The sequence below is a fragment of the Struthio camelus genome, chromosome 1 (genome assembly GCF_040807025.1).
Source record: "Struthio camelus isolate bStrCam1 chromosome 1, bStrCam1.hap1, whole genome shotgun sequence".
NCBI classification, from domain to species: domain Eukaryota; kingdom Metazoa; phylum Chordata; class Aves; order Struthioniformes; family Struthionidae; genus Struthio; species Struthio camelus.
The window spans coordinates 48562720-48588699 of NC_090942.1; the positions used below are offsets into that span (position 1 = coordinate 48562720).

Below are 25980 nucleotides of genomic sequence, written 5' to 3' on the forward strand. Positions count from 1 at the left end.
CCTATTTATTTCCGTTTATACTTTGCTGTCCCCAAACAAGTTGTCAATGTCTCATGTAACTACAAATATTCATCCTCCATCTTTTCAATATGTCAGAGGAAAAAAAAATGTCTACAATCAATCATAATTATGTAAATATATGAAGAAAGTTTGTGAACCTTCAATAGCTGTGATAGGTACTTGCCATAACTGCTAATTTAAAACAGATGGTGAAGATAGGTTTAGGTGAAGTTACCTAAAGCAAGAATTACTCAGATTTGACAAAGTTACCGAAAAGTTAAGAATTTTCCAGGAATCACTCCAAACTAAAAGCAGTACATGCTTGACTTCAGCTGCTGTCCAGTAAAATAATGTTCCTGGTCTGAATTGTTCTGGCTGTAATTTACGGTTTGCAAAAGCAGACCATCTTCAGCATACTTCAAACTGTAGTTACACAGACTTATGTAATAGTCTTCTGTGAAGGCATTCAGAGGGTATGTCTGGTGTTTTTATTGAAAACCTATACACATAAATCAGAAGAGCTAAAAATGCTGATAAAGTCAAAACACGAAGTTTGGACATTGTGTCACAAGGATGGTCCTTTAGAATTATGGGAATTTCAAAGATTTCTTATGCTACAGATGTTGTGAACGCATAGATTGCTCAACATACTAACACCTACTTACATGTGTTGTTATATTCCTGCACCACAGGGTGTTATTTCCTGGGGAAACTGAATTTCTTGGATAATAATAAGTGCGACTCAGTAGCGTAGGCTTTAAGTCATTGGAAATATCCCTCCAAAGTATGCATGAGAATAGAAGGGAAATACATGGTTGGAGGGATAAGGCCATGTTGTGCTGTTTTGGCCAATCTCAAGAGACCTCATCAAGAAAACAAAGAAAGAGCCTTAATTTACAGGAAAGGATCTTTACAATACAAAACAAAAGCAAAGAACTGAGAGACTTGGGACTGGCCATATTAAGGACTTACGTGTGAGATACCTTACCTAAAAGCTACTTTTATCTGGTCGAGTCCAATTATTGCGTTATCGTCTATGCTTTCTTAATGAGTCCTAAACAACATGTCTTGTGGAAAATGGCTGATTAATTGTTAATATGAATTTCATTAACTTCTCTCTACTCAGAGAAAGAGCAAAGTTGCCCTATTCACCCAATATCAGCTTTGATGAGGTCATCACAGCAAACTGTCAGGAGTCTACAACCTTAAGCCCTACCATCAGCCCTTGGGAAGAGTATTGACTAGAAGTCTGAGACCAAAGATAGGATGTTGGCAATGCAAAAAGGAGTTAAAAATGCAGTTAAGCAGAAATCAACCAGCCAAACAAAAAAAGCCTGTGATGCAGCATGCAATAGTGCGCTTACAGTTTCATACTAAAGCTTCAAATACTTTCATTTTAACATTAAAATTAATAGGCTGGAGATGTACTTTTAGTTCTGATCAAAAGATCAGTGAAGCGAAGAAGAGTCTTTATAATCACATCAGCTGTTCTTTAAATCAGTCCTTTCTTAGGGTTCAGACACATTTTCCTGTGACTAACACATTGAACATAGGAGATTTTTTAGTTGTATTCCAAGATGTTCTAACATATAGCTATATTCAAATCATTTACACCTTACTCCTTATGGCAATTGGAGGATGACATTCTTTTGCATTCAGACTAAGTATATGGAACAGATGGCGAAAAGCTTAGTCTAATCTAATTTTGGCTTTAAAATAACCGACATTACCTGCAATTTCCAGTGTAACAGCAGTTTAGTTTACTAGAAGAGGAGTTTGTGAGGCATTGTAATTAATTGCTAGATATACATACTTGAGTAATATATTTCTGCATTCGGAAATTCTCTACGGGTAAGATCTTCAGTAGCATTTTTTTGCCTTAACTGAAAATTACGAGGAATTCAGGCACCTAAATTAATGAGAGTGATTCAGAAAAAGACACTAATGTATTCCGTTGCCTGAGGCATGGTTTCACATTATGAAGTGCTTGGCCAAAGTTCCAGCTTAATGTATGCCTGACCATTTCTCAGTCCCTGTTACTAACTACAGTTTCCTGGTTGAAAAGAACTGCCCCACGGTTTTCTTGTCTGCTTTTTATGGGATTCGGTTGTGAACTTGCTTAAAAAATGAGTATCCCGACGTCCCACAGATACTACTAACATACACACATACATTTCTCTGGTGAAGAAAAGCCCCCCCAAAAAATAAACAAACCAAAACCCAACTATTCTTAATTAGATGTCTAAATTTTTTATGACAGGGCATGTTCACAGATGCTGTAATTTTAGTTGACTTACCACATGAGACTGCTTGATGTTCACCTGCCAAAGTTCTCGACTTTGCTATGTAGCCAGGAGTGCAAGAAAGGAGGCCGGAAGGAAACAAAAAAAAGCACTTCACTCTCCAGTTTTGTGCTTATAATATGGAGAAGGGATGAGTGGAGGCGGGAGAGAAAAAAGGGTTCTTGTCCCTTAACAAAGAAAACTTCTGCATTTTATATTATGCAACCACTGGATTAAAAATAGAACAAAATATTAGTCTACGGATGAATGAATCTTGCTTCAGTAGTTTCAGAGTGGCTTTATTTCACCAAAAGAATAATTTCTGGCAGTGGCACCTCTTACTTTGGGGATAGCAGCGTCCCTCCCTACCAGAACTTTAGAGCCCTACATAAATTTGATTTTGCTGCAGTGCTAAGTGTGGATAAGACACATAACTGGCACCAAGCTTGCCACCACAACACTCTGAAACAAGAAGCATACACTGAAACAAAAAGTATACTCTGTCTGCCTGTGGAGATCCTTGTCAGATAAAAGAGATATCCCTAATTTCTGGCTGGGCAATTGGGGTGTTCACCTTGGAAGTAGGAGATCTGAGTTTCAACCCTTCAGACTAAAGTAAAACTATGGTACTTAGGTCTCCCAACTCTTAGGCAATTTGTCTAACCACAGAGTATTACAAACAGCTTGGCAGTGGCACAACCTCTAGCTGTGTTTCCAAAAGCGTAGAGCAAGTCAGTCAGCTATATCACATAACTGGCATAGATACCTGAGCACATGGAAATATTTAGCGCCTCTGAATGCTAACAGCACAGTAGTCAAATGTCTGAAATAAGATGCCAGAGTCTAGAAAAAGCCAAACTGTCAAATATACACTTTTCTTCAATGTTTCTCACTTAATAGCTTCTGCCCGCCTTCCCTGGTGTCTTACATTCCTTCTCCTCTTCCTTCCCCTTTTTAAGGAACTTGTGTATTAGCAATACTGCTTTAAGGATCTCAGCTCTCTCATGCCAAGAAATATTTACCGTAGAAGTCCAGCTTATTATTTTGCATTCCACCCCTGGAATGAAGTACCCACTTTGGGGCACTAACGCTCTTAAGTTTCACGATGGGTAAGAATCTTTTTGGATCTGAGCTAAAAGCTCTCTTGACAACTATTAAAAGTAGTCAGCATCAAGTATAACCTCAAAGAGAATTCTCTTTCACTGGTAGAGAAAATGTTATAGGATCTAGAATATTGCCAGCTGGAGGCTGTACAATTATTCCGTAATATTTAAAGACTGTAAATTTAAATATTCAGGGGATGAACAGCAGGATATTGATAATGTAAGACTGTTACCAGAAAAGGCAAGTTTATACTGCTTAATAGAATATGGAAAGAAATCTCTGTCACTAATATAATTAAGGATCAAACAGTATCAGAGTTTACATAAACATATCTTTAGCTGAGTATTTCAAACCAAAATACCCCCACCTCTTAGCACTTTGAATGCTTTCTGACATCTAAATTGCTACAGCCAAATATGATTCTCCCTTCTCACAGTAGAAAAGAATGCAAATATATACAAGTTTGTATATATGTGTGTGTGTGTGTGTGTGTATATACTGTTTAACTTGATAGAAATATATTAATGCCACATGAAGTTAATGAAAGTTATGGAATATCTCATGTTTTCTCACATAATCTACAGAAATAAACACTCTCTGATCTTACGTATATCACAATACCGCAACATGAGCTACACCACTTTTTCCTAAAGATAGTGAGTGAACTAAAGTCGTCTTAATAAAAGATAGATCCAAAACACACAGAGAGGCAGTGTGCCAACAATTTCAATTAGAATTTGTGAGTCCTTCTGAGATAGGAGACGATAAGAAACATAAATGTTAAATTCTTGAGGAAAATGTACGGAATCACTGTAGAGAAGGAAAATACATTTTTCTTTCTTAATGCTGTAAATAAGATCATTATTTCCTTCCTTTTTACGTTATGCTTCTGCATGAGGAACTCATAAAGCCCTTGCCAGCCCCTCACACGTACCAGTTCACTGTAGGGCAGACTGAAATAATTAGATCTGTTTCTTTGGTAAACAGAATAGGACAGAGAGATAGAGGCATTTCCCTCTTGGTTAGAAGTAATTAAGTATCCAAGTTATAGATATGCAATTGTTTATCAGGGGAGATTTAAATTGATTTGCAAGTCACATGAAAGACAAAAGTTCTCCATCTTGGTAAAGAGGATGAATACAATGGTTCAGTGAATGTCTGAAGGCCTGTTATTAAATAGATAAGAACTGTTAAGAAAAATATAAAAGGATAAATTCTATTAAGACAATAAAGTTACTTCAGAGGACTATACGGGAGTCCCATGTTCATGGGACCTTTTTGACTAGCACAGATAATGCTATCTTTCCGAATGCTTAATATTGAATCGGGTATTCCAGTGTGTCCTCTCTCTGTCATGTACAGGTGGAGGTATTGCAAATGCATATGTGAATCATTTAGGAATTTATACCTTTCAGGGATTAAGAAGAGGGAAGTAAATCATTTAATATTGTGATGTTTCTTTCTGGCTTGTGTTAGGGAAATGTTGAGAGACAAATGGACTGCAAAATTTGTAATAACTTTTTGATAGCCAAATACTTATTACTCTTACAGTAGATATTCTAAGACATTCCAGGCAGAACGAGACTAGATGGTGCTAAGCATTTTATAGATTTATAACAAAGAACCTTCCCTGTTGAAATTTATAATCTAATTATAAAAGAAAAAAAAAAAAAGGATACACTATCTTGGAACAAGTAAATTGTGGGTATGCAGCTGTGGATCTTGCTTTATTCTGCCACATGTTATAATAGACTGTACAGTTTTTTCCCAACTGCATATCTGAAAAGAAGTAAAATTGTAATTACCATAGCATCAGAGATATTATTTAACAGAGTGGATGGATTATTAATATACTGATTTTCTTGTTTTGTCTTATTCTGCTTTACCATCAAATTTAACAAGTTATATTCAAATGAGTCAACATGAGAGAGAATGATAAGACGTAGAAAAGCTTCCCCAATTCCTGCAGAGAGACAAGAGGACACATAAAAGCTCATTTTGGATCAGAACTAGATCTAATATTTCTTTACTTTATGGAATAATAAAACTTCACCAGTCCTCTCCAGATTATATTTCTGCACAGATTGTTTGGCAGGTACTGTCTTATAAATGAAAATCTAAGTCTGAAATAATCCTTTAACAAAACATTATTTCTCTTAATAAAAGTCATCACAAAGACTTTATAAAGAACAATTGTGGACTACCCAAAATATTATTATTTTAGCTATTCTTGGGTACAAATCCAACTGAATACTGCAGATGAACTTACGTAATGTGAAGGTATTGTGATGGATGTTATCATCCCTGTCACCCAGGGTAGAGAACTGTGCAAAGACAGCTGCACCCAAATCCTTGTACCCCTTTTTAAGAACTGGGCTCAAATGCTTTTGCAAAGCTCCATAAGTAAATCGTTGGTCCTTAGGACCCAGAAGAGCAGAGAAAGGGTGAGCATAACATCAGAGAAAAGGGGTAGATTGTTAGGAAGAGCATGTACAACTTTTAAAAATCTATTATTATTATTATTGTTGTTGTTGTTGTATTATTGTTGTTGTTGTATTATTAAGAATTTTTCTGCAATAGTGTTCTGTACTTTTTTCCTGTAATAATTGATATGGACTAATATAATTATTTGTTTTAACTGTTAAGATTTCAATTACAGTAGCACTAAATTCTCTGCTTTGCATGTAAGGTGTGTTTTATTGGCCCAGATAAGCTGCACAAGTTGCTGCACAAAAACTGATGGACAAGGTGAGGAAAACTAGGCTGCAATATGGATGTAACATAACATCAAAATAAAGAATACCATTTAGTATTTTCTTTGCAGTTGTTATGCTGCTTGGATGAGGTCACTTTTTCTAAAGCAGTAATAGGAAAGCCAGACAACCTATATTTGCTAATACTATCGCAAAAACTGAGGGTCTACGACTTTCAGAAGATATAGGTCGCCCTTTAGTTTCCTAAAGTATGACTGCATTTGTAATTGCAGTCCAGCTATATTCTGAAAAACAATAGTTTCTGCTCTCGTATTCTCAATGAAGGAACATAGTCAGTATAAATATAGAAAGGCACACAAAGCATAACTCGTCAAACACTGCTTCTGAACAGTCAGTGCTCAGAGAAATAGGGAAAGGAAGAAAAGTATTGAATTAAAGGGGCATCAAAGATAAATAAAAAGCTTCACATAATAACCTAGGTAGGCAAGCTGCAAAAAGGTTCATCATGTCCAAAATGGAAACAGAAAGAAGAAAGAAATAAGTGTTTGTTATTCTGTAAGAACAAACAATAGATTTTTCATCATTAAGAAGTACTTTACATATTATTTATAAATTGATATGTAAATTATATAAACCAATAAATAAAATAGATCTGCATGTTATATCAAATTAGCATGGTAAAATTTGGTCTTATATAACATGAAATTCTTCAAGATGTATGCTATTAGGAATATCAGATGACTCTCATGAAAGGAAATGAATTTCATTATTTCAGTGTATACTTAGCAACTCCTACTCTATGCTTTTCTTCAGCTTTTCTGATGATATAAGATTAGTTTCACCTAGCATATTTTAGTTGTTCTCTAAAAGTTTTCATCTAAGTGTTTATTTTGTGTTCAGTTTCATTCCAGGTTCAGAGAGACTACAGCTGAAAACCGAGTACAAATCATCTTGTGTGTGTTGTATATGCGATATATTATTATTTTTACTGATAATAAGCCAAATGCAGTACTGTTAGTTTCAAACAGATTTTGACTTACATCTCAGGATTTCATCCAGTATTGATACAATGTTGACTCTTTAAGGAATGACACCGACAGTACTGATTTGTCATTAGCTCCCGTGGCACTTTCCTCTACAAACAGTCTAATTAAAATCCAGTAAATTTTGGGTCAGCAAAGACTAACAAGTGAATTTGACTAACAAGTGAAGAATTACCCTGTCCAGACTGTTCTATATGAACATTTTTTACCCAATACAAAGTTTTCAGAATCTTTGAAATTTCTTTGTTTCATTTTTATTTGCTTAGTTTATAAATAATTCTGCTAATTAAAGAGTATTCACAAGGCTCCTTTACTGTGGGAGCAGGAAATCTTAACTTTAGCTATTTTAAGATATATTAATTAAGCAGTTCAATCTGCTTTGTACAATATCATGGGTAATATGCAGAGAATGTCAGCTGGGACTGTTAAATCTGCATTTATAAGATGAAAAAATATGTGAAGGAAAGGTTCTAATGGATTGTAGCTGAGTCATGGACTGATATATGTTCAAAATACAGTAGAGGTTCTGCTATAGGAAAGAAATACAAAGGATCTTCTTAAGCAGCAATGAAATCACAAATATTCAGTGTTGTAAATTATTGAATAAACATATAATCAAAGTTGTTATTTAACCTGCACCAGAAATGAATTCTCAGTAGCCTAAAGTGTAAGGACATATCACACTGCTTGAGCAAACCAAAGACATACATTTTTATAAACTAGATCATCAGAGGGAATTTAGTTATAGACAAGTAATGTTATACTACTAATACTCTTTAAATGTTTATAAAAGCACTTAGAATTCAGAACAGATTAGCAGCCCAAGAATACAGAGTTTAAAATGATATATCTTTAGATTATTAGGAGTAAAAATATTGGCAGACAATTAGGTTCTCTGAACTTTGAAGGAAGAAATATCAAGCAAAGATGTGAAATTTGCAGTCCTCAGTATGATTACAAATTTTTTAAATTCAGTCTATGAATGTTTGATGGAAAAAATCCCTGTTGATGCCTACAGAGCAATAATGGAATTGTCTTATGCACAGTGATAACAGCAGCAGAAACAAAGGTACTCCATCTTCCAAATTTGGTAATTGCAAATGATCCCGATGCCTGAAATTTAAATGTAATAGTGAAACATTTGTCTCTCATTTTAATAATACGTGTACAAGATTTTTTTCCCATAAGATTGGGACAAAAACTCAACCCTCTGAAGTATAAATATTAAACTAGATGTGAAAAAAATGACTATCAGCTAGTTTGCAATAGAAAACACCCATTAGTCTATTTTTCTTAACTTAAAAGTACTTCAGATGTATTTTTCAATCATTCTCTTCAATAAATAGAAAATAAGTAGAATCAGACAAGCATTAGAATTTAGAGAAACACAACATTCAGCCTTATAAATTTCAAGTTTTGTAATATACTAAGTAATCACTCATTTTATAAGATCTGAAATTCATTCTCCTATTTGGAAAGCCAGACCTATAATTCAGAGCATGCTGATCCCTCACCACGTGCCTCCCCCTATACGTGAATCACCTGCCTTGTTGGCAGCACTGTGCCATTGTCTCCCTGAAGTTCTGCTGAGAGCTTTCACAAGTTACAGGGAGAATTTTCTCCTCAATCTAAAACTGATTACAAAATAAAGATGATATAAAACCAGTTGAATTATTTTTGACAAGATTTACAGAAGGAGATTAAATGGTCCTCAGACCTGCAGCAGCAGTGCAGTGCTCCTTGCATCCTATAGATTTCTGAGCCATCTTGCTCTCTTATACTATCTTTCATCTTTCCTTTCTCACTCCTTCTGCTTTCCACTAGGCTAATGAGTCCTGTGTGAATTTTAAGGTAGGGTTTTTTTTTTCTATGATGTGTTTGCAATATACTCACTAAAGAAGGATCTTTCAAAATACCGAAACTTTTTGAGAAGCTGAATCTTATTTCTATACTCTGTCTCCCTTCCCAAACAATATGAAGAAAAGCTGGATAAGAGAGCCGCATAAATATTTTATTTTCCTGCCACATTGGGTAAGTCTACATTAGTGTTTTAGTTTAGGTCAGGAGCATGCTTTTGAAGTGGTCATGCCCGCTTACTGCACTTTGGCTCAGAGGGCAGATATGGACATCAAAACTGGATTTTTTTTTCTCATTAAACTGAATGCAAAGATGTGTTCTCAGAGTAGCTAGGGGCTGTCAGCCTCTTAGCACAGTGGATCAGATTATAGCTAGAACAAACTAAAACCATCCAAAATGTTTATAGGGATGGCATCAGATGCTCAGTACGACTATTTTGTTCTCCAGATCTATTTAGTCTTTTGGTCTTCCTTGTTTCCATTCCATTGCTGAAGTGGACATAGCTATTTTGCAAGTACTTTGAAGAAAAGGAATTCTCTTAGACTGAATAGTAGTTTCAGAAGTTATCAGAAAAACTACTGCTGAATCATTTGTAGAGAACGCAATGTTCCCTTTCATTTAAAATTTGATTTTCAAGTTGGTTTATATGATTTATTGGAATATAAAGCAAAGTATTCAATTACATCTTACAATTTTAAGAAGAGAAAGAAAAAAAATCTCAATTCACCTATTGCAGAGTTTTAAGATGTGCAAGAAATGCCAAGAAAATGAAGTCAAGCAGCACAGATATAATTTTCAATTTCACTTTATCTAAAATTCAAAATAGTTATTCAGAAATGTTAAAACAAACATGAACACACAAGTAAAAAGACAATCAGGGTTTAATATTGGCAGTAGTCTGTACTTTGCACTTGCAAATAGTCAGCAGAGGGAATGGAAGTTAATTAACCAGACTTGTTCCCAGAGCTCTGCTAATATAATTAATAAAGTGGATATACAGAGAAACAAACGATGCAGAGGAATACTGATTTGTCTTATATAAAAATTGAGGGGCAAAACTCTTTAGTAACAAAAGTCTTGACCGACAGCCCTGCCCTATTGACAGATCCTGTTAACATTTTTGGTCCAGGGGAAATCACATAATGACATATCTAGATTAAGGAAAATTGTTCTGACGTAGGTGAAAGAATGACACTTACCCTGAAGTGACTGGATCGAACACTAGGTTGAAACCCTTTTTTTTTTTTGTCAGGCATCCTATAGGATAGTTGTTTATTCCTGGATAGTGATTGATCTATGTCTGGTGCGTGACCACAGACAGAATCCTACAGCCCCTTGGTCATTTAAGGATTGTATGAGATAGAGAGACGGATGAGACATGTCAGTCAGAATCTAGAGGTTTCTTTCTCTTTGTTTTCCCTCTTATGCCTTGTAAGAAATCTGAAACACTAGGTCACTCACAATATTTCTTCTTATGGGGTGCCTTTTGACATCACTTATTTCTTCTACTTCCAAATATTTTATTTCTGAAAATTGGCCTGTGGCCATCAACTGCACTGAATCTATCCAGTGTAGTTGGACCCCAGTTTTAACAGTTATGACCACTGTAGCAGATTTCAAAAGCAATCCCAAAGCCTCTCTGCCACATTTGTTTATTAATTGTGTAACAGCTTGCCTACTCCAGAAATATTCCTTCCTTATACTAAATAGCGCAAAGTGTGAGTAGATTCAACCGAATAGTCTTGGGTAAATGGGTTTGCCAGTCCCAGGTGAAAAAGCATAAACAGCCCTGATCTCAAATCAATCTTTCGAACAGCAGTAGGAAAACATTAGTAGATGTGCGTGCATGAACACACCGCAGCCAAGAGTAGTTCATATAGTGCTACTGCTCCCTGAAAAGACAAAACACTGGAGTGATCCCCTACTAGAAAAGTAAGATACATCCTCAATCATCTGAGCAGCTACTCAATTCAAAATGCATAACAAGTCCTCTCTTGCAAAAATGCAAGCAACACTTGAAACATAGTTTGTTTTTTGTTACATATCATCATCAGGAGCATATTAAATAGGTACGATATTTGAAATTCTTTGAAAATAGCAAGTGCAACCATCTGAAATGTGTGATACTTGCAAGCAGCTGCCCACGAAGATTGAATTAGTAACTGGGAAGAGAGCAAAGCCCCCAGAAAGCATTTCTGGTATATTTGCTGGTATCTTATGAAAGATCTGTAGCATGAAATATAGAAGTGAACAAAATGCCATGTACGTAGGGAATTAATATATACTAAATAAATGCTGAATAAAACATGAGAATAACTGCTTCAGGAGAGTCAGGGCATAAAGGTAACAGGAGTGACCTTGTGGAGGAACAGATGGATGGGAGGCTACAGCTGTAGACATAGCAGGAGGAAGAAGTGGAACTGCTGAGGCTCCAGCCTGCTCAGTCTGGGAGACTATTTGTTGCCCAAGAAGCAATGGCTGTTTGAGACAGAGAAAATGAGAGGAAGATGTTAGAAAGGGAGAAATATAATGGTTCTTCCTCAGGAAGAAATTCCAAACAAATAAAATCAGAGATGGGTATGAAGAATCTATATGTCAATAGCCTTGAAAAAACTGTGATTTTTAGCCTTTATATTCAATTTACATAAAAGCTAGTTCCACGGATCTATTTCTAAAGGGATTTCATGCAGTCTACACAAATGAGGCAGTAGCAGCTATAAATTAAAAATAAACATTTTTAGTAGAGATCACGGCATTTTGGAATACTGATGGAGATGGAATTAAGAAAGAATGAAATAAAATGTAAATTCTCGACATTCAAGCTATTTTAATTCATTCCTCAATGTCACATAAAGAAAAAAAAAATCAAATAATTTGCTAAGTAAAAGAAAAAACCTGTAGGAAGTATATGTAGGAATACTGACAGAAATAAACATCAGTGTGCAGGGTAAAATACAGAGTTTCATTTTTGGTCCATTTTAAGGACCTTTATGTTCATGCATCAAAGCTAAAAAAATATATATCATGGAGACTGAGCCACTGAATAGGTATTGGTCGTATACCTGGAAAATCAGAAAGGAAGGATTAACTCTTTTGAAGGGGATTTAAGGGTGAATGTGTCAAATAAAGAAAATCCAGAGGAAGTATTTACATTTATATTTTCCCAAGAAGAGCCAGGAAAGAAAATGCCCTAATAATAATAATAACAATAACAATAATAATAATAATAAAAAAAATACAATAGAGATAAAATTCTAGGCATAAGTTGTGTTATTGTCATAGCTCTTGAAAAGTAGGAAGCCTGCTGGGCTAGCTCAGACCAGAGCCCTGACTAGCTCTGCTACACAGATAAAGTTCTTTTTATGAGTTTCTGGGTGCCTGGTAGCTTGTCATGCCTTTTACATTACTGAAATGCTGCCTGTTGAAATCTCTGCTTCCTCCTTCCAAGCAGAGCAGCCACAGCAAGGGCATCCTAGTGACAGGTTTAAAACAACTCTTCTGTCTCTAATAAAGGGCCAAGGACTATAGCTAGGAATGAAGACAGCTGGGGCTTGTACAAGCTCATTATCAGTTCTAGAAGGGCTATGACAAAGGAGGACTAAAGGATAAGTTGTTGGTGAGGATAGATATGTCAGGCTCCAAGGGAGTTCTTGCTGACGTGATTTAAAAATAAAATACAAGTCCTGAAGAGAATGATGGCATATAAGGCCATATAAACGTCATGTAGTTATATATATGAACACACTTAATAATAGAGACATTATTTTTAGGGCATATAAACATCCCAAGGCATATGACCTGAAGAGACACTCCATCTCAAAAAACAAATAAAACTCTGGAAAATAAAGGGAATTTAAGAACAGGCAACAGACGAATGTTCTTTGGGTCAGCTGAAGAGTAATAACCATCACAAACATTCAGGAAGAACACAGTGGCTGAGAATAAACTAGCATCATCAGGAATGCATTCTCTCAGGATTGGACTTAAAAGTCATGTATGCTGGTTCTAGGTACTATGATACTCATCTCCTGTAGAGCAGTAAAGAATGAAATATTCAATAAGTCCTAAAAGGTTTAATAGTTTAAGGAAGAAAAGCGTTCATATGATGGAATGATAGACATGGTGGAAATAAATAAGTGAAGCAGTTCACTCAAGAATATTCAAAACTTCAAATGATGTGACAAGATACGTGTAAGAGAGACGTATTTGTGAGAAGGACAAGGGATTGCCTCCAGGGAAAGACTGATGCAACTGGTGGAAGGAAGCCCTGGCTGCTGAAGGATGATGGCAATAACTGCACAAAACATTCACTAAGAAACTAGTGAGTTCTATCTCTCATCTTCATATTAATACTTTCTTGCTCCAACACTTAATTTCTTATTCTGATATATGAAGCAACTTTAAATTAGCTATTTCAGAGTTAAAGCTTTGTTATACGGACCTCACAACAGAAACATGTTTTAGATTTCTACTGCTCCCAAGAGTGAATCTTCTTTCCCTCAGATATTGAGATATATTGAAGATTAGGTTGTGTGCAATACAAAACCCTGCCTTTAATATAGTCTAAACTGTAAACAAATTAAACATAGTCTTATAGTTAATATAAAAACATGTTTTACAAAGTGTGTGAGTGTGTGAGAGAGTGTCTGCTGCATAGTCTTTGCATTAAAGAGTATATAAAAAAGTTTGAAGGTCAAAGTCTAAACAGGCAAAAAAGAACTAAATGTCAATAGGCTGGCAGAACCAAACATTGCATGAGATTTTCAGGGTAAGAGTTTGTTTGCCAGATCAGAGCACAGAAATTAGATTTTTCAGATCCTGCAAACATGTCTTCCTGAACTTTGCTAAATCTTCAGAGGAGATGCATTGGCCTGTGTTAGATTTTGGCTTGGCCTTCCACAGTAACAGTGTTACGGGCTGTTGTGCTTTGTACCATAGATGCTATTGTACTTTTAGAAACTTAGTTCAGATGAAGACAATGAAGCTTTACTAGAATAAAACTGTGGTAAAAGCTCAGATTTCTCTGGTCAAAGTAGCTCAAAGAACCTGTTTTAATATAATAATGAGAAATATAAGATTGTCATAATGTGTTGTTTATGATAAGGTAAACAAAGTAATACAAAAAATTGTTTTCTATGTGAATAGTCAGAAAAATGATGAGATACCAGAGCATAATCATAGACAGGCACTTTGTTGAAAATGGAGAGAGAAGGAACAGGAGAAGGAATCAGTGAGCCATCAGCAGAAAGACAGCTTTTGGTGTAACATAAGTTCAAAGCTTTTGAAAAACAGAAGAAGAAGCAAAATTTCACCAATACAAATTATGAAGTGGTAGAAGACATCAATGAAGTAAAGGTCAGAAATAGAAAAAACTCAGAAACCACCTCAAAGAAGTGGATTTCTAGAAAAAATGAGTGATCAGCAACATTTAAAAGAGGCAGACACAAACAATAATAAGCATGAAAGAGAGATGACAGAATTTGTTATGAAGAAAAGCAGATATTTATTTTACTTATGGCACTTTAATTATCCTAAAGACATTCTAATGTAACATGATGCATGACAGCAACAATAAAATAACATGTCATTGACTCATATCAGTTGACATAATGCAGCAAAGCCCTGCCGAAAGCAATGAAACAACTATGATTTATACTACCTAGGTTTCAGGTTCAAACTGCTTGTTAAAGTAGCTGGAAAGTATTTTTTAGTACCTTACCTTCCTACTTTCCCCACGCTCCCTCACAGAGTAGTGTTTCAAGATTTAAGTCATTTGGTAACAGCAGTGAACAGAAAAATAAATTATACTAGAATATGTAGATATCACGTACCAGTCTACATGTCAGAAAGGAGAATATAAATAAATTTATGTGGCATTTAGAAATGAACCTTCTCCATGAATCCTTTTCAGAGGATAAAGCTTATTCAAATACAGTTATAGAAAGAACTGTAACAATACTTTGTTCAAAAGATGACCTCATCAAACAGTAATGTGCACTCTGCTGCCCGCTGCAAGCCAAATAACAGAAAAGATCAAACGCTTCCATTGACTGTAACTAAGGAGACTTCTGTAGCACAGAAATGTATCCTTAGGAATATATTATGCTTATATCTTCCTTTCAAACCATGAAGAGATTAGATATATTTCTAAAATTCGGTAGATTATTCTTTCAAACAATTATATCCTTAGGTTTAGACCCAGTTAAAAGATTCCTAATCACATACACACCTATTCCAGAATTATACCCATGGATTTCAGTTTTTTTCTTCAAGTACTGTATTTGTCAATGAATGCAGTATTTGCAAATGCATGCCTTTCTTAAGACATTTAAATGGGCATTTTGTTGTATTCTGCTTCTAGGGTTAGTGCTACGCAAATGTTTCTCAAAGTAAAAAAGTACCCTGAAATCAGAGGAAATAAAAATGACTACCATGTACTAGGGAAAAAAAGGCGGGGGTAGGAGGGAATGGAAGGTGTTACCTCTTTTAACTGTGCTACAAAAATAACAGTCAGCAATCCTATCACAAAAAAGTAGAAATTATGACTGCAAATCATACTCATGGGTTTGGCCATCCAGTGAAGGGCCATCAGCTACTTACCACAAACTCCTGCATTAAGAAAAAGTCACTTATGAGGCGGCAGCGGGAAGAGGGACAAGAAAAAAACAAATATACCAAATATTTAACTGTAGAGGAAGTATTAAGTCAATTTTCAGGTGACCAATTCTAGATAATGGACAAAAAACTCATCCCTGAAAAGAAGCCCTGATAATGAAAATGAAAGCTGGGATATGACAAACCTGCAAAAGGGGAGAAAAAGTTGAGGTTCTAACCAGGAGGTTCATTGGTGTCTTATAAAGCCATTAGTCTTTGGATGTGCTGTGATGTGCTGCATTTTGCAGTCTGTTTCAAGTAAAAGAAATCATAATTTATTTAAAAATTTCTGTAAATGGTGGAATTTTCCAATTCTTTCAGGAATAGAGCTAAAGACCTTACCCTTTGAAATATGTCCATCAATGTTCTCATGTTTTTCATGTTGTTAATGTCTTTATTATGAAACCTATAATAAATGTTTTTCACCTTAAAGCTGCAATTTCTTTATCTTGAAATAGTGTGGAAATACGTCACTGAGAAAGGGCATATTTGCAAACAAAAAGATCAAATCCTGGGCACAAGGCAGATATAAAATATTAAAATCAATCAACCTCCGGTGAACAGTATCTTGTCCTTACTCAGATCTTTTCCCCTAAAAAATATGCAGATCTAACATGAACACAACACTAAAAAAATACCACCAACAAAAAATAAGCATAGTCATTCAAATGCTTGATGAGGATTCCTCATGAGATAGAAAAATCTGAATAGATTATAGTGTTTCTTCATCTTGAATATTATATTTTGCGTATCCCCATCAACATGTTTTACCTATTTTAAGAACAAGAAGTGCAAGAGGACTTACTGAAAGTTGCTTTTCATAAGTGAGTAGGAAGACTTTCAGTGAGAGTAAAGTACATAAACTTCTAGATAATGAGCTTGAAGTTCACAAGTCACTTAGGTACATTTGTACATTTTATCCATGCTTTTATGATTTAAACAAAGCACTGAACATCAATAACTATTCACATTTAGTCATTACTTTTACTTTTTACTCTTTGTACTTCACGTACTCTGGTGCACTTCCAGAGAGGTCTCTTCTCAGCACCATGGCAGTAACTAGTATTGAAAATAACCCTAAATCATTTAAATTTCCATTATCATCTTTCTATACTGTAAAAAAGCTATTAAGAAGGCAACTATTCTGCCTCAGTTTCCCTGGGAGATGAGGATGGTGACACTAATCTTCCTTTTTGACACCTTTTGAGAATAAATAAATTATTACTGTTTTATTTAGCCCCAAAGTCAGGAATTTCATCTGGTGAGAAGCACTGCTGCTGTATTTAAGATTTCTACTTATAACCTTAAATAGGTATATATATGAATTTACTTTTGTTATGTCTTGTTAGCGAAAAGTGCAATTTCCAGCAGCAACCAATTTCTTTTTATAGCCATCATCTTGCTGCAGGGTATCATTATTTCTAACGCAGATCAATGTAATTAACACATTTAGTTTCTCAAGAAAGTAAAAAAACTTATGTTGTGCTAAGGTTAACATCAAAATGCGCTCGTAGTTTAAATGGCTTTTTCTTTACCGTGTAGTTTTCCATCTTTGCTTTAAGTAGATCTGACTTAATAGGACATGTACTGGTGAACAGTATGAACTATGTTAATCTGAGAATCACAGACATTTGATCTCATAAATACAATGGAAATGGAAAAACTAGACAGATATAATTTCTTGATGTGTAGAACTACCAGTGGGGAAAAAAAAATGATAAGAATATACTTGTATAATCAAAAGAATACCAAAGCACCAAAATAATGGGAACAATTGTAATTTATGTTTCACAGATGAGCTGCAGGAACAACAGGTATATTGCTTAATGCCATTTTTTGTTTCATACTTGACTAAAAATGGAAGGAAAAAATATAACTTCTGGTTTCCTCATCTGGCTCTTAATCAGAAGTAGATACTTCCACTATCTTTATAGAAAAGGAATTCAGACAGAGAAATTAAATTGTTTGTCCAGAGCTCTTAAAACTGACAACAAAAACAATTCCCTATCCAGTATTCCTCACAGTACAAAAAAAAGCCTTCAAAATATGGGTTCTTTTGATCAAGAAACTGAACCGCAGTGTACTGAATTATGGACAAAAAGCATTTATCATAATGCTTGTATTTATTAGCAGTAGCTTTTTAACTGATTGATTGTTCCATGTTGGATAATTATAAAGGAGTGGAAAAGTTGCAATATTTTCCTTGAAGAACTTCTGAGCTTCACAATCTCCTACAGCAATATTGGGAATTATTAACCTGTAATCCATCTGTTCCGTAAAATGATGAAAAATGTTACTGTATTAGTATTGTAATGAGCCTCGTATTTTCAAAACTTTAGAGAAATGTAAGTGAAAAATAAAGCTAAAGATTAAACTCAGCAATTTGCTTCTAGTTTAAGTAAAAACAGAGCTAGTTGCTAAAAACAGTTTTATAAATAATATATGACAAGCAATGTATTGCATATATATAAAACTTTGTGGGTTTTTTATGTTAAAAGCAGTCCCCTATGTTGCCTATTAAATTTGGCAGAGTCTGGGGAATGAATATTCACCAATGGTAGAGGAAGAGTGAGCCAAGGTCAGGTTTAGCAGATTAGATATGTAGAAGTCCTTGTGGCTGGATAATTCCTCTCAAGAGTGCTGGCAAATCAGCAAGAGAGTGGACAATACGAGATGCTGCTCTCCACCACCTTTGAAAGGTTATGGCAACAAGAGGAAAGGACAAATGTCATGTTCATCTCCCCAAAGAGCAAGACAGAAGTCAGGACAGTCAGCTGACCTCAGTCTCCAAGAAAATTATGGATCAAATCCTTCCAGAAGCGTTATCTTGGCACATGAAAAAGAAAGAGCAAACTGTACCTGACCAACTTGGCTGCCTTTTATGATGAGATGACTTACTCAGGGGAGAATACTGGACATTTGATTTTATCCAGATTTTCAGCATGGTCTCCCATAGTATTCTTGTAGCTATATCGGAAAGACCAGATATTGAGATATAAGGTGAGTGGAAAACTGGCTGGACCACTGGATAAACAGGGTTGTGACTCATGCTTTCGAAGTCCTGCTGGCAGCCAATTGCTAGTGGCATTCCTCACGAGCTGATACTGGAGCTGATACCGCTGGACATCTTTATCAATGACCTAGGTGATGGGATGGAAGACAGCAAGTGCCCGCTCAGCACAAAGCTAGGGGAACAGCTGATAATTGAGAGGGCAGGAATAGCTGGAAGAAAGGACTGAAAAAAACAGCAAGAAGTTCAGGAAGTGCAAATGCAGAGTCCTTCATTTAGGTATGCAATGCCCCCATGCAGAAGTAGAGGCTGAGGGCCAGCTGGGTAGAGAACAGCTTTGCAGAGAAGAACCTAAGGGTCTCAGTGGCCAAAAAGTTGAACATGTGTCAGCAATGTGCCCTTGTGACAATGACACCTAACTACATTGAGGACTGTCTTAGTATGAGTATAGACAGGAGGACAAGGGACATGATTATTCCACTCACTTGTAAAACTCCATCTGGAGAATAACATCCAGTTTTGAGCTCCTCAGCAACAAGAAAGATTTTGACTAAGAGAAGATGAAAGTTTACAATTGTATATGTCCCCCCTATTTTACTCAAAAAAGCTCTATCATTTGGAATTTGGATAAGTATTCACTATAAAGCTAACAAAATCAGAATATGTGGCTAAATTGATGCAACAGTTCACAAAATATTTACAAACTATTATTTCCTTTGTCATGCAGCTCTACTGTGTGCATGTAAACTTTGGATCCCTTAAAATTCAATGAAAACGTCCAAAACCTAAAGTTGTTTTTTCCATTTCTATGGTCAAAAAAGATAAATACAGACTACATAGGTATAGAACCTTTGTCTTTTACACTTAGACTTTTCTTCTAGAGAAAAAAAAACTACCTATCTCATTAAATAAAATAGCAACCTTTGCAATATTATTTTATTAGCCTTCTAATAATAATACCGTAACCTGAAGTTACAGGGGTTTTCTTATTTGCAAACTTCTCATATTTAAGTACATAATCAATCAGTCATAAAAATCACAGAATTCAGAGCAAAGTTAAGAGATGGAAGTCTTATTATTTTCATGTGGTAAGAACAGCCAGTTCTTCCTTTTTAAACATCCTTTGCTACAAGGCATTGGTTTAAGGGAGATTAATTGTAGCACATTTAAAATATTCATGTTAGTTTCACTGAATTGACTAGATCCAATCTAATAGAAAAGAAAACTTGCAATAGGCTAGTGAAATGCAAAGTGACATGGCTAACTACATACCTAAAGGCAAAGATTTGAACCATATTTGAAACATGCTTTTCCACCTTTTTCCACCCATCTTCAAAAGTCTTCCTGGTTTGTTTGGAAACTTCTCAGAAGGGGGAAGGGAAAGGAAGGGTTTTGTTATTTATTGATGTTTTAAAGTTGCAGATTCCTTTTTCTACCACATCCTTGCACTTTTCTAGCTCTAGTTAACACATAGCAAGGTGTCTTGATTTTCTTCCAACAAAAATCAATGGATGGAACACCTAGAAGGCTCTGACATTTTCTTTTTTCAGAGCTAGATATTAACACTCAGTTCCATAACTACTTTCAGGGTTTTTTTTTACATACTGTGAGAAGTTACTTCTTATGCTTAGTTTGCTCACTTCTGTCTTTCATAGCATTGCTGTATCTTGCCAATGCTACCAGCACACAACATTTGTCTCTTTCTCCAATATATGTCGTACATTTTTCACCCCACCCAGACTAAAAAGATGATCCTGTACTACTGCCAACCATGTGTCAATTGTATACTGCCCTTCACATTCCTTTTAAAGGCCTACTTCTGGAAACGATCTAAAAAATGATCTCTCTCTATATATTTTTTCCTGCTTTATTCTTTCTCTTAAGCTCATATATGGTAATGCACATAAGAAAGACTGACAAGATCATCTAGGTATGGGAAACAATTAACTCTCTGTGGGTTCCTGGATTGTGCAGGTCACTTGTCACTTAGTGACAAGCTCCACATTTCACAGTTGTGCGAAGTCCAGGGTATTCATGATTACATAAACCACATTTTGGGAGGCTTCCCAGGAATGCTACATAACATCTAGGTTCTTTTACTCTGCCCCAGACTCAAAGGGGATGCTGGCACCTTTTTCAGTAAAACAGGATGTCGACACAGATGCCACCTTGAAATATTGGATACACCACACCCCAGCACCACTGGCTATACTTGGATAATGATAGAGCCCATGTCATGACGTCATTGCATGGCACAGGGCTGTTAAAAGTGATCTCGGTTGCCCTGAGTGCAAAATGGTGGGCGTCATGAAACAGATCAGACACCAACAGCCTTGATATCTTCTTAGTTATGGTTGCCAAATGTACCCTGCACAGCCTCTGTGAGGTTGAGGTGAGCCTTTCTCTCCAAGCTGGAGCAGCGAGGACCAGTTTCCTCAGGAGCTATACGCTCAGGTGTATACTCCACATAGTCCACAAGCAGTTAGAACACATGGAATGGCACTCATTTTTGCTTTCATTGTAAAAAGTGCTCCAAGTGTCCAAAAGGAGATTAAATGGGACAAGGGGAATGTGGTTGCACATCAATGCCTTTAGCACTGCGGCAAATATCATATAGGAAATTAAAAAAGCAAGAGAATGTCAACACCTGTCTGTGTCATCTCTTTAACTTTCCCTTCTCTTACTCTCAGTTCACCAACCCTTTTACGTGGATATGTTTCTTCTGACCTTTTTAATTTTTTCTGTTTATTAGCCTGTGCCTGGCTATCTTAGTACCCACTGGAAACTTCCTATCAATCTGATTGATTTGCTAGGGAAAAATGTAGCTGACGAGGTAGTTTCATGCCATTCAGAGAAGAAGTGGGACCAGGGAGCATGTTTCTGTTCACTTCACTACAGAAGATGAGGGACCACGAGGAAGGCATGTGGTAGGCAGTGCTGTGTCTCAGACGCATGGGACTCAACAAGGTCTAGTGAGGTACAACCTGCTACTCAGGCTCCAAAAGACAGAATATACTCTTACCAAATGAACTTCCTCCTTCTTCCTCCTCTCTTATGTGAAATAAGAGATGTTTTCTACTTCCTCTCCATTTCCTTTCCTTTCCAATCCCATTCAGAAAGGCTCTCCACCCTCCACCCTTCTGATGGGCTCCATGGCCCAGGCTCCATGCCTCAGCTCCCCTCCTTTCAGCCCAGAAAATATACATGCTGCCAAAGATACAACTATAGTTAGAGGCCAAGTATCTAAATAGAAAGAACAACCGCAGCCAAGCAGAAGAGGGTGAACAACACCGTTCAAACAGCAGTAAAACTTTACTCTCTAAAACTTGTAAGCTCATATATTTATATAGTCCACAACTTCTAAGATGATATACAGGGAGCAGAGTGTGTGTGTTGGGAGAACAACAGTGCCTAGAACTTTTGGGACAGAGAAGGAGATAGAGAAGAAAGCTCAGATAGGGCAACAACGCAGACTTTACCCACTATCTTACAATGGCTTGCTGGGAGCTAACAATGACAAAACCTGGAAAATTTGGTCTAAATAGAGCAGCAGGCGTGAAGTCGGCAATTGCAAGATAAACAGAAGCAGTCCTAATGGTGATCACTTTATGTGGACACTGTTACTGTGACATATCCTCTTGGAAAGGTCTATAAGACTTAGGGATTTGTGGCAGTCACAAAGGGGAGCAGAAGTCCTTCCTCAAGATCACATCATTCATCTTCCTTCTCATCCTCTGACTCTTCATGCCATTGACCTCCACCTGTCAACAGACCAGAACCATGCAACAGATGCTGGAGGGCATCCCAAAAAAAATGCTGCTCCAGCCTCCACTCCAGATCCTTTATCTGGCATCTAGTTAATGAAGAACTGCTCTCAGACTGCCCTGGACCTGAGTGAGAATCCTGAATGAGCCTCAATGACCATATCTAGGGTCCTAATCCTCTCTTAATAGTGCCACTGCAGAGTAAACAGTGCAATTTCTCTCTAGGACAGTGTCCTGTGGCAGATGTTGCTTCTTGCCTGCAGTAACACAAGGGGATAGCTGGGAAGGCAAAAAGAGAAGGGAGGGGTGGCCACTGACACTGTGCCCCTGTTTTTTTCTCAGAAGAACTGCAGGAGAGAAAAGTAAGCCTACCAGTCTTTGCCTCGTTGGACTATGGGGGCCTGACATTTCTTTCCATAATAATAGCATGTATGCTGAGCTAATAGTGTCTGGCTGTCATTTTGGGGGTTCAGGGAACAGCTTGCATGTTATCCTGGTACTCAAGAACTCTTCCTTATGGCACAGATTGATGGACTGTGCCATCTCCTTGGAGTCCCAGTGGCACCACATTGGATCTTCTGAGATGCCAAAGGAGGAGACCAGGAACTCTGAAAACAGGCAACGGAAGGTAAGGCATGTAAAGAAAAGAAAGTATACTAAGAGAAGAGGAAGGATGGACAGAAGAGAAGGGAGCAGCAGGAGTCACTAAAGGGGCTGGGGGCAGTAGCAAATACGAAGATGTAGGCACCGTCTTTATATAGCATAAGAGGTAATCCTTAATGTGGAATGACACCCTGATGTTTTCAAAACCTTATGTTAACATATGTATGCTAGTATATTCTGGAAAATTGTTCTTACTGTGGTCTAGACTTTTTAATTCCCATTAGAGACACTCCCGCCCAGTCTTAGAGTCTGATTTCATTCAAAAGGAATCTGTTCACTTGTACCAAGCCCACTCTTCCTGAGCACCGCAGGAAGTGGTGATGAAAATGGGCGCACTTCAAAAGTGCTGGCCTATACTAGTGCAAAAGCAACCAATAAGTGTTAGAAAAGTTTCTCTTATCAGAGAAATATTTACATTAAATTATACAATATATGGCAGGCCCTCCAAAAAATAGGAGAAACTAAAAGGCACATTTGTTATCTATGAAATTCATTAAAGTAGCTAATCTTTTAAAAACTGCATGGAGAAATGAGCCACCAGATGGTAGAACTTACAAAACATTGGCAAATTTACTCTCTAATACACAAATAAGTAGTCTGAGCTGTACCTTTCTTCCAACTGATGCAGGTTTATTGACCTTTTAGATCTAAGGAGGCTTATGAAAAGTCTGATAATTAAGTGCTAGATGAGAAATATTTAAAAGCAATGCTTAAAGTGCCTAGAACACTGATTGAGCTAAGCTCCGTATAGCATACAGTTACTGAATACGCTTTTCCAAAATCTGATCTGTCACAATCACTAACTCTGTATAACTCAAAAAAAATGTATCAAGGTTTCAAAGGAAGCACTTTAAAAACACTTGACATAATAGTTTTACTTTTCAGTGATATAAGCAGCATATATGTGGTACAAGTAAATGAAGTGAAATAGGTTTAAAGCTACACTAGGAAGTCTAAACAGTATGCTTAAAATATAGACAATCTGCTTCTTAAAATGACTAATCAGAATTACTCCGTAGGTATGAATCATGATAAAAAATAATAGATTTTTTTTTGCCTTATGCCAAGCTTTTTTTCTGCTGGGACCAACTGATTATTGACAGTGAAGAAACTAAAATCTGCACATGACTTAAAAATATGTATTCATTTCTTCTCCATGAAAAATAAATCATTGCTTATTTCTCCATAAACAGTATATCACCTTTTTCAGGATTTTTTTATATGCTAGTAATCCATATTTTAAAAGATATTTTTTGCCCAAACGTTTTTTTCTCTTACAAATAGATATTAAGCCATGAAGTCACAGAGAACCTGGAAGACAGACTGTAGTAGTGGTGGGAAAAAGGTGGGAAATAAAATTCGAAGACGGTTTTACAGAATCAAAATCAAATATCCAGTTTCAAAAGAGATTTAGATGTCAAATAGAAGAAAAGTGTAACAATTTGTTCTCCATGTCATGCCAACCCCAAATATGCAATCAAGTTACAAAAAAACGCAGAGTTTTTACGAAAGTATTGATTTTTTTCACAAAGCTGTGCATTTGTACCACAACAAGGCATATTACTGGAAATATCTTACAAAAGTTTCTTCTTAAAGCTAGAAAACTGCCCTTCATATCTTATTTTTCATACACGCAACGCTAAGGTTAAAATTAATTTTGTCTTCTAAAACTGTATATAACTAAGCTGCGTTCTGGAAATGTGAAAAAGATTCTTTCATCTAAGATAAGGCCACCAAATCAGAGATATCAAGATGTCCAACCAGTTTGTGAGGTGGAGTAGCCTACAGTCATTTTTTTGCAATTGTGCCTCCACAGTTTCACACAGCATTCAGAAAAGCCAATGGTTATCTCCTTATTCAGCCTTCTATATCTTATTACAATATCCTACAATGCTGCTGTCACCTAATACCAAGGGCCTCCAGCCAACTGTGTATTCAGAATTAATTTCACAGAGGACAAAAACAAATATTCATTTAAAAGCTAGCTAGCTGTCACTATAACCCCAGTAGCAACCAGCTTATTGCCAAAGTGGAAAGTTTAATTTATGTTTATTGACTTTCAATTTGTTTCTATCTCTGTCTCTTGTATAAAGAAAAAACATAACATTGGAAATAGCTAATGAAACAAAATCCACAAATAAATGAAATAGGTATAAGAAATATGACTTTTTCATTTAAACTGCTAAATAAGAAAAAGTTGTTTAAGTTTTCTGGGGAAAATTGTCGTTATTTTTATTTTGCTATTATTTTATGAGGAAGATTTTGCTATATATATTCCAAATATAAATCTGGGGTAAGATCAAGAAAATCATTCGTATGGTAAGTTGCGAAAATATTATATAATAGTTCAATATTACTTCAATATTTCCAGTTTTTCTGAACTTGAGACTTCTGTTCTATTTGATTTGGTGAGGACTTTTTCGCTTTTAGAGCTTCACTTCAGCTTTTAGAGTTATTAGATTCAGAATCGAAATGAAAAATTGTAAGCCCTGAACTGTGCAAAAATGGTACAATAAATTCCATGGTCATTTTCTCAAAATAAAGATCCTATTACATCACTCAATTAAGAAATAAAGAGAGTCTCCTGTTACCCAACTATCAATTGGAAAATTCATCCTAACTCTGAGATTTCAGCTATATTCTCTCTTTAATACCCTTCATCTGTCTTAATGAAGACTTAATTACAACAGTTTTCAAAGCATACTCTCAGTAACATCAATGCAAAGCCCCTTACCCTCAGGGGGTTTTGACATAGTTGGGACATCTCTTAAACCCCACTGATGTGTAGGAAAGTGCAGGAACAGCTGTCAGAAACTCAGTAAATTATCACATTCATAACTCAGCGTGAGCTCTGAGATTATAACTGGAGTAAAGCCGATTGAAAGCACA

At 36.1% G+C, this 25980-nt stretch overlaps 1 protein-coding gene across 2 annotated transcripts in view; it reads right to left on the bottom strand.

Annotated features, from left to right (window-relative positions):
• The window catches only part of MGAT4C (MGAT4 family member C), a 439229-nt gene that overhangs the window by 273585 nt on the left and 139664 nt on the right, over positions 1-25980 (bottom strand). Inside the window, exon 1 of one of the 2 annotated variants that reach the window (XM_068936614.1) lies at positions 14832-14897. The exons of the other annotated variant lie outside the window; for it this stretch is intronic. The gene's annotated coding sequence lies outside the window, so the exon portion shown is untranslated. Of the gene's footprint in view, positions 1-14831; positions 14898-25980 lie in introns of those variants that run through there. 2 annotated transcript variants of the gene reach the window in all.